Source organism: Pinus tabuliformis, chromosome Q (assembly GCF_031772625.1).
Source record: "Pinus tabuliformis cultivar Carrire ecotype Pingquan chromosome Q, CPIR1, whole genome shotgun sequence".
Classification (NCBI taxonomy): domain Eukaryota; kingdom Viridiplantae; phylum Streptophyta; class Pinopsida; order Pinales; family Pinaceae; genus Pinus; species Pinus tabuliformis.
In genome coordinates, this window is record NC_142296.1 from 115,604,310 (window position 1) to 115,614,428 (window position 10,119).

The window sequence follows — 10,119 nt, forward strand, 5'->3', positions numbered from 1 at the left end:
GTTGATATAATGCAGAGTAGGCCTAAAGCAAAGGGTGATAAGTCTCGGGCAATGAATGTGGGTTGCAGGGTGTCAGGTTCGAGCGACGGTTGCCATGCACACTCGCTAGGGATATGGGGCAGTAGGCGTTACGCAGAGGTAACTAGTCTTGTTGTAGTGGGTTCCAAGGTGGGTTCTCGGGCCTTCATTTGGGATGCTGGGGCGCAATTGTGAAGAACTTCAGATTATTGTTGCGAGCTTGGTTCTGATTGCAAGTGCCCTGCTCATAATCGGTGGTTTGGTGTTCTTTTCGGTCCTGTCCCGTGGGCATTACAGGTATGCATGTTTCCCTGCCTATGGTCTTTCTATGTTAGTCTGGTTTTGAGTGGGTATGGTTCGTGGTTGTTGTTTCTTCTTCTGGGTGAGAGGAATTAGGATTGTGAAAGCTATTGGGTGTAGGATTCTATTGAAGTGGTTACTATTGGGGGTCTTCAGGGTCAGTGGTGGGGAGGTCTTAACGCTCGGATCTCAGTTGGTAAATGCCATGCATTTTGGGATTCTATTCATCTTCTTTCCCAACTTTTCTTATTATTCTAAGCTTGTTTTGGTCTAGCCTTTTTTTGGCCCCATTGTCCTTTGGTCCCCGCTTGAGAGCTACCATAAAGTTTCCTCAATCATGGTAGCGTTCTGTTATCTTCGGCGTGTTGGCCTGGGGAATTAGGTGGTCTAGATTATTGACTTATCCAAGCCAACAATCAAAGCTCGTCCACCATTGACTCGGCAAGCAAGGAGCATGAGGGCCAGGAGGTCCATACCCGCGACTGCTCCCCGGGTTTAGTGGATGCACCAACTACATTGGATTCAATTGTTGAATAGCTCTGAGGAGTCCAGGCCAACCTCAACATTCTTAGGCATCATCAATATGAAGAAATAAATGAATTGGTGGCATACATGAACAATATCCAATTCAGCCAAAGTGAAATCTTAGAACAGTTGGAAAACGTCTGTCGAAGCCAACATTGCACCAATAACCGTCTACGGGACTTGGAGGCCCAAGTAGAGCATATTGACTTCCACATGCATGAGAGATTTGACTTATTTGTAACACCTCCTAAACTTCCTCTTCAACCACCTCCATAATATAATGATTATTTTAAATTTTCACAACTTGAAATGTATTATAAAATAAGTACTTTGATACTTAATATATATTACTAACCATTTAATTTATATAATTACATAATTAATAATAATAACATAATAATAATAACATTTATATTAATCATACACACATTATTATTATATCTCAAAAACGTTAAAACCAAAAAATCCGACCAATAAATGTCTTATTATCTTTAGCCCACCAAACTCAATGGGACAAATAAACATAACCTTCAGCGCTAGCCTCTAAACACACAACAATAAAATATTCTCAGACCATTTGCATTATATGTCATTCACAATTTTAATATTGTAAACTCACAAGACTATCATCCCTAAAACTGCCATTATTTATTTAATGATTTGACTCTTCAACGAATCTAAGTATAACCTACCACATGGTAGTAATTAACCAATGAAAATGAATCCATGGTCCAAGAAGAAATTTCAATGCAGTTTCTGAGCTCTTAGCTCTTTTTATATTCCACTAACCAATGAAAATGAATCCATGGTCCAAGAAGAAATTTCAATGCAGTTTCTGAGCTCTTTTATATTCCACTAACCAGTGAAAATGAATCCATGGTCCAATAAGAAATTTCAATGCAGTTTCTGAGCTCTTAGCTCTTTTATATTCCACTAACCAATGAAAATAAATCCATGGTCCAAGAAGAAATTTCAATGCAGTTTCTGAGCTCTTAGCTCTTTTATATTCCACTCGAAGGCCATTCAAAATAGCCAGGCCGAGTTCATGTGATTAAGAGGCCCGAGTTGGTTGGCGTTTTAGTACTTCTTTTGGGGTTTTCCTGGTTTCCGGAAAATGGAGATCTGGTCGAATTTGGGGTCGATCATGGCTTCTGTGATATTTATACGTACCATAGCCAAGCAATACCTGCCTCCAGAATTCTATGATATGTTTTCAAAATGGATGAGCAGGGTCATAGGGATACTGTCTTCTTACATCTCAGTTGTGATAGAGGAAAACGATGGCATAAAGGTGAGCGAAGTTTACGAGGCAGTGCAGACTTACCTGAGCGTAAGGTCGTCTTGTGCTGCCAAGAGATTAAAACTGAAGAAGCCTCAGAATAAGAAGGAGTTTACGTTCAGCATGGATAGAAACGAGCGGATCGAAGATGAATATGAGGGCATCAAACTGTGGTGGGTGTTCCACAGCAGTGAGCGCAAACAACAGCTGATGTTCCGCCGGAACTCTTCGATGAGAAACGCTCTTACGAACTGGCGTTTCACAAGAAACACAAGCAAAAGATATTCGATCACTATCTTCACCATATCATGGACGAAGCCAAAGGGCTGGAGATTAGAAGCCGCTACAGAAAGATTTACATCAATCAATCCAGTTACGAGGACTATGAATATCGAAAGAGGCCGTGGACACCCGTTGTATTCGACAATCCAGCCACTTTCGATACTCTGGCTCTGGAACCAGATCTGAAGCAGGATATTGTGGAAGACCTCCAAAGATTCTCGAGGAGAGAGATGTACTACAGGCAAGTTGGGCGGGCGTGGAAACGAGGTTATTTGCTCTATGGGCCCCCTGGAACGGGCAAGTCGAGCATGATTGCAGCCATGGCTAACTTTCTGGATTACGACATCTACGACCTGGAGCTGACCCAAGTGAAGAACAACACGGAACTGAGGAAGCTTCTCATCGCCACCACCAACAAATCGATAATTGTAATAGAAGATATCGACTGTTCTCTCGATCTCTCGGACCGCAAGAAGAAGAAGAAGAAGGCGGCAGAGACAGATAAGGAGAAGGACAAAAAAGCGTCGGAGCCGGATGAGAAGGAAAACGAGGAGAGCAAAGTGACCCTTTCCGGGGTTTTGAACTTCACAGACGGTTTGTGGTCGTGTTGCGGAAGCGAGAGATTGTTAGTCTTCACCACCAACCACATCGACAGGCTCGACCCGGCGCTTCTCCGGTCTGGTCGGATGGACAAACACATTCTCCTCTCATTCTGCACTTTTGGGGCATTCAAGATTCTCGCCAGCAATTATCTCTCCATTGCAGACCATGAGCTCTTTCCCGACATTCAAGATTTAATGGAGGCCGCTCAGATGACACCAGCGGATATAACCGAACATCTCATGAAGAAGGCTGAGCATCCCACCACTGCCCTCCAGAACCTAATTCAAGCTCTTCGCGAGGCCAAAGAAAGAATCGCTACTGCCGCTTTGGAGGGCATATCAGAAGAAAATGCTTCTGCAACAGAGGACCGAGTGTAATGTCAGCAAAATAGGTGAACACATCCAGTAGAGGTTATCAACAGCAGGGCAGATTCACCGGAAGAAATTTTCATTCCTATTACTACTTGAAGTCAAATTCATATTGTACTCCGTTTTTCTCTCGTTTACTTTCGAATGAATTACAATTTAGGGATGCATTGGGATTAATTTATACACCGACCATCATCGCAGGTCGAAAATTAATCCCACATCATCCATAGATTGTAGCCTTAGCCAAAATGCTCAAGATAATCCTCGGCAGGATGCGTTAATGGAGTCCCACCTCATCTTTCGAGCCTCCAAAAGAAAACTGGTGGGACTCCTGTAGCCTTCCAAATATCTTCCTGTAGCCTTCCAAATATATGAGTGAACATATGTTATACACTTGATCTACTCTTCCTGGTTGTCCTCCATGGTCAACCTCACCTTGAGTTCGACCACATCACTTCCTTTAAGCGAGTTAAGAGATTTATTAGTTTCGTAGAGCCACCTAAAGATGTAACCAAGTTAAATTGTGAATTGATTTAACTTTTGTATTTACAGTTAAAGATTAAATATTTATAGATATTATATGATTGTAGGATGAAACATCGAGTGGATCTTAATAATTTATTAAAATGGTTGAGTAATCTAACTATTATTAATATCTGGTATTGAAATTAAAATTTTCAAATTATACTAACAAAAATTAAATTAATCATTTAACCATTATATTACTATTTAAAGCTTAAATCAATAATATTCAAATTATTTATTTTTAAATTCAATTTAATTTTAAATTTAGTTGAAAATTATATTTAAAGTTAGAATTTCATTTGCTTTGAATAGAGTGACGGTTTTGGAAGAAGGGTGGGGGGTTGCTAGAGGGGTGACAAGATGCAATTGCCCCACTTAACACATTGGCCGGGGAGCATGGCATCCCACCTCTAGGGAGTCTTAATAGCACACACTTTGAGATGTCAATCTCCAAAACATGGCATAACTGAATTGTCCTTGGGAGGAGGCAAACGAGCTCGCCAAGAAACCTAAGTGCATGATGGATGTTATTTTGTGCTTCAAATATGATGGAGAACACATGCAATGTACTTGGAGTGATTTATGAGAGAATAGATGGTTGGTTTCCATCATCAAGAGGCTAGGTGGGAGAAGAAAACTTCAATTCATGGCTTCTGAAAGACGATGCAATGAGGAGGCGTGGTAGCCAGGAAAGTGTAGCATAAAAGCTTCAAGATTATATTTTTGATAGAGGAGGGAATTCGCAAGCCCCGCAGAACAAAGACAGTCAAAGCGAGTCGGGATCAAACACATTACCAAAGACTAATACCTCTAAGGTTGGCTTGTATCTCTAAGGAGTGAAGTAGGCAACAACAAGCATTAGAAATCTTGGTACCTTTCCACTAGAATTCGTCATTAGGCAAGTCTCTAAAGTTTGATATAGATGGAATTCGGCCTGGCTCCAACTCTATAAGCACACAGTAAATTTAGGTGTTTCTCATAAATGTTTGCTTTAGAGTTGTTATTGTGTAATTGAGTCTCTGGAATGGTAGTATCCTTTCTTTATTAATTTGGAAAATTTAGGTGGAAGTTGTTTCTAGTTCAAAGTCTAGAATATTTGTTTTGTTGAGCTAGATATGTTGGAGGCAAATTGGGAGTGGCCCGCTCAACTTTGTGTCTTCTACTGAGTCTAAGAGGGTCTAAGTCTTCACCTAGAAGGGACAACCCCATTTCCACCTCTGTTTTGGTTTTCCCATGTCTGGTGCCTCGGTGAGGAGGTGGATGTGTCTAGGAAGCATTTTAACAAAATGAGGTGGTGAGGGATTGATGTATTGTCATGGAAAAGGTGGGGATTAACTAATGGAGACCTGATTTCCATCCAAATCTAGGTTGAATTTTGTCTCTAGGTGGCCACCCCCTTGTACCTACTAGTTGTGATTGGTGGTGGTGACGAAAAGTGGTAGGGGGTTGGCTGAATCGAGAGCACAAAGTAGGTGTATGGAGTTTCCCATTCTTCTACGGGCAAGGCTCCATCCAATACTACATCAATTGCAGGTGGAACAATCATACAACATCAACAAGAGCAGTTCAGATGAGGGGCCATTTATTACTAGCAGTGTGTCATGCATGGTAATTCCAAGTCGCATCAACGCATAATAGCTTTTGCCTCATGTTATTGTGAGCTCATTCCAGAATAGGTACAATCAGAAATTGTCTAGTTGGAAGTAGATGCCTCATCCCACAGAGCCTCCCTTTCTGTTTTTGAGGCAATGTTAAACTAGACAAAGTGGATTCTCAATACAATATATATGAGAGGTAGAGCTAACTAGTAAATGTAGATAGTGGACTTGTACTAGCAGATGAATTTTTTTCTTGGGAGAATGAATTAGGATCACTAGGAGTCTCAGCTAGATATCATGCATTTACTAGACCACCTACACACACATCTACACTCCCTGCACTAGAGGATGGAATGAGTTGAGCACCACTTAGGTATTTCCCTGAATGTTGGACTTCCTCCAAAAGACCCACCAAACCCCATTATGGCGGTAAGATCAAACTTAGAACTGATGGCTTGATGTTTCTCTAGTTTATGTTAGTTTTCTTTAGTTATGATTTCTCTTATGTATCGAACAAGCCATTTTTTAGCTACAATTCGGTCAATTTTGTATCAATGAGCTTTCAATTATCTATGCCCTCTATGAGGAGAATACTTTTTTGGTTATGGTCAGGTCTTCCATGTGAAATATTGACCACGAAATTGTAATTTAGACTGTACACTATTGTTTTTCAATTAATAAAATTTCAGCTTAAACAAGTTAGAGTTTCATTTATTTGATGAAAAATTATGTTTATGAAATTTTGGTATTAAAATTTTAATCACTTTAAAGAGAATTTAGTTCAACTTTTGGGAAAAGTAATAAAAATACATGAAACAAAATCAATTAGAACGAGATAATTTAAATTCCCCATTACCAACATTGTTACCTAATATTAAGAAAAAAAATAAAATATACACACACACACACAGATATATATATATATATATATATATATATATATATATATATATATATATATATATATATATAATCAAAATAGTGAAATTTTATATTAAAATAATATGCTTAAGAACATAGAAATATATGAAAGAGTAAAGAATTGATAGCCACTTATGAGTCCCATAAATATGTATATTTTGAAGATCATCATGACATCCTCCAACCTTAAAACTATCCTTCTCTCATGTTAATTCACATTTTTTGTTATATTATGTTTAGTAATAGGAGTAAAAGGTGTTTGTCATAGTATGTGGCCTAATGTGGTTTAATTGCAGGAAAAAGATGCATTTTTTAGGAAATTATTGTGCAGGGGCTTGATGGAGACAACTAGGAGAGAATCTAGCGGGTTTATCCACCTCCTTAACTCCCTAACTCAGCTTGGGATCACAACATCCTCTCTCACTAGTTCGAATTCATTGGCAGCTGAGTGACTCATAGTCCAAGTGAAGCTCAAGAGGGACAAGATCCACCGTTTTTGAGATCAAGGAGTGAATCACTCCTACTTTCAAGGGAGTTGCTATGAGTTTCCCTTTTATATAAATAAACAAGAAGAAAATCTCATTAGAATTTGAATTTTTTGTTCAACTAGGTATAACTATTGAGCTTGAAGCTTGACATTGTCACTTTGAACTTTTATGTGATGTATGATACCTTTACCTTTTGATAATGAGAAGTTGGATTTTTAGTTTCATCTGAGTTAGTTTCAAAGGGCTGAGACCCTTGGGTTTGGGCCCAACCCATATGCTTTGGTCCCTGTTGTGTACTTATGTTTCTTCTTAACGCCAAGCAGTTCATAGTTTCCTTCATTTCAGTAGAGATTAAGCTATAAAAACTTGTGGTTGCAACATCTACATCAACTCTCTTGTGGGAGACTGAGTGGAAGGATTCACAACCTAAGTCCAAAAATATTGTGTTTATGATTTCATGGAAATAAATGAATGTTAGTTCTTTTGCTTTACATTTTCTTTTTGTAGTTGTTGTAGCGGCTACAGGAACCCTCCAAAATTTTGCCTTAAATTTGTTTTGGAGCCTCCCTACCAACTATCCTCAGTAGCATGTCTTGCACTGACAAACACTTTTGCTTCAGTTGAGCTTCTATGGCTCATCAACTTGTGTTTGATAGCATGTTTGCCTTCCACCCACAGGCTGACATCCCAGGACTTGGTCATTATCTAGTTGTTGTGCTCACTTGGAAAATTGTGCAGAACTAGAGGGGAACCAACCTTCCTCTCCAGAATTGCGCAAAACATTAAGGCAGACTACTGCTCTCCAGAAATGTGTAGATCAAGCAGGCAACCTTCCCTCTGAAAATTGCACAGAGTAGCCCATCACTGGGCTTGATCTCAAAATTTTCACAGATCTGGATGACAACTTGGGCTTCAGTCCAGAAATTGCGTAGAGCCTGAGGGGAAGCCAGAGTCACTTACCCAAGAAACTATGCAGAAGTCATCCAGAGGCTTGCAGTCCATTGCATGCACTCCCAAGTTGACAGGTTCCCTCCAAGACTGACCAATCTTGCTTTGCATGCATGGGCTTCCTCTTCCCAAAGAAGAAAAAAGCAAAAAGCAACCCTAGATTTTAAGGATCCATTTTTAGTAGTTGGAGGTTACATGCAAAATTCATTTTAGAAACCTCCCACCAAGTGTCGCTTTTTCCTAGATTTGTGGCATGCGCGTCATAATTCTCTATCTTATCAAAACTATTTACTCGATGCTTCAAAGCCCATTCCTCACTTCCATCTTGGAGCTCTGGCATTCCCCATCGCATCTAGGAGCATTTGGCACACTGAGCTCAACTCTTTCTGGGTAAGTCCACTTTTCATGTCTTTTGCTGCTTTTCTGTCGCTTTTTGTATTTTGGTTTGTGTGAGTGTTATTTTCTTGATTTTGTTGAACGCTTGTTGTCGTTTTAATGAATGTTAACTTGTAGAAGCATTGTTTCAATTTTTCATTGCATCTCACTGCTATCGCATGCATGACATTATTTCTGCACAAACAGTCACTGTCAGGATGAATCGTTTCACACACTTACTTGTTTTCCCGTTTACTGATCCTACACTCACTCTTTGCATGCATGTTCGTTCACTCTTTTCTGCACTCAGCTTCGCACATGCATTCAACCTTTACATGTTCTCAGTTGCTCGTCGGCGGGTCTGGGCTGCCTTGGCCCGGACCTTGCCTTACCCGGCTTGCACTGCGCATTTATGAGAGTGAAGGCTCTGCCTTCCTCCTAGGAATTGCGTAGATCTTTCCCAACACTGGCCTCCAGGCTTGCTCTATGTATATGAGTCCTCCCTACCCACTATCCTCAACAGCATATCTTGCACTGACAAACACTTTTGCTTTAGTTGAGTTTCTATGTCTCATCAACTTGTGTTTGTTAGCTTGTTTTCCTTCCACCCACAAGCTGACATCCTAGAACTTGGTCATTATCTGGTTGTTGTGCTCACTTGGAAAATTGCGCAGAACTAGAGAGGAACCAACCTTCCTCTCCAGAATTGCGCAAAACGTTAAGGCAAACTGCTACTCTCTAGAAATGTGCAGAGCAAGTAGGCAACCTTCACCCTAAAAATTACACAGAGCAGCCCATCACTGGGCTTGCTCTCAAAATTTGCATAGATTTGGCTGACAGCCTAGGTTTCAGTCTAGAAATTACACAGAGCCTAAGGGGAAGCCAGAGGCACTTACCTACGAAATTGTGTAGAAGTCATCTAGAGGCTTGCAGTCTGTTACATGCGCTCCCAAGTTAACGGGTTCCCTCCAAGACTGACCAATCTTGCTTTGCATGCATGGGCTTCCTCTTCCTGAAAAAGAAAAAAAGCAAAAATAAACCCTAGATTTTAAGGATCCATTTTTAGTAGCTAGAGGTTACATGCAAAAGCCGTTTTAGAAACCACCCACCAAGTGTCACATTTTCCTATATTTGTGGCACGCATGTCATAATCCTCGATCTTATCAAAACTATTTATTCGATGCTTCAGATCCCATTCCTTACTTCCATATTGGAGCTCTGGCATTCCCATAACATCTAGGAGAATTCGGCATGCTGAGCTCAACTCTTTCTGGGTAAGTCCGCTTTTCATGTCTTTTGCTACTTTTCTGTCACTTTTTGTATTTTGGTTTGTGTGAGTGTTATTTTCTTAGTTTTGTTGAACGCTTGTTGTTGTTTTAAAGCATGTCAACTTGTAGAAACATTGTTTCAATTTTTCATTGCATCTCACTACTGTTGCATGCATGACATTATTTCTACACTAACAGTTGCCGTTAAGGCGACTCGCTTCACACACTTACTTGTTTTTCTGTTTACTGATTCTACACTCATTTTTTGCATGCATGTTCATTCACTCTTTTCTACACTCGACTTCGCACATGCATTCAACCTTTACATGTTTTCAGTTGCTTGTAAGTGGGTCTGGGCGGCCTTGGCTCAAACCTTGCCTTGCACAACTTGCACTGCACATTTATGAGAGTGAAGACTCTGCCTTCCTCCCAGGAATTGCATAGATCTTGCCCAACAATGGCCTCCAGGATTTCTCTACGTAATTCTAAGAAGCAGTGCCCCATTTTCCCCCAGAATTGCGTAGATACAATTTGACTGGGTTGCATTCATTGCTGACTGAAACTGAGGATTGTGAAATTTCAGTCCTCAACAGGCCAAGTTGGACTGTGCTTTGCGCAGTT

The 10,119-nt window shown here is 40.3% G+C and overlaps 1 pseudogene; it reads left to right on the forward strand.

The window, feature by feature from the left end:
- Nucleotides 1-1,957: 1,957 nt before the first annotated feature.
- LOC149218504 (AAA-ATPase At3g28510 pseudogene) lies at nt 1,958-3,384 on the forward strand (annotated as a pseudogene).
- The last annotated feature ends 6,735 nt before the right edge of the window (nt 3,385-10,119 follow it).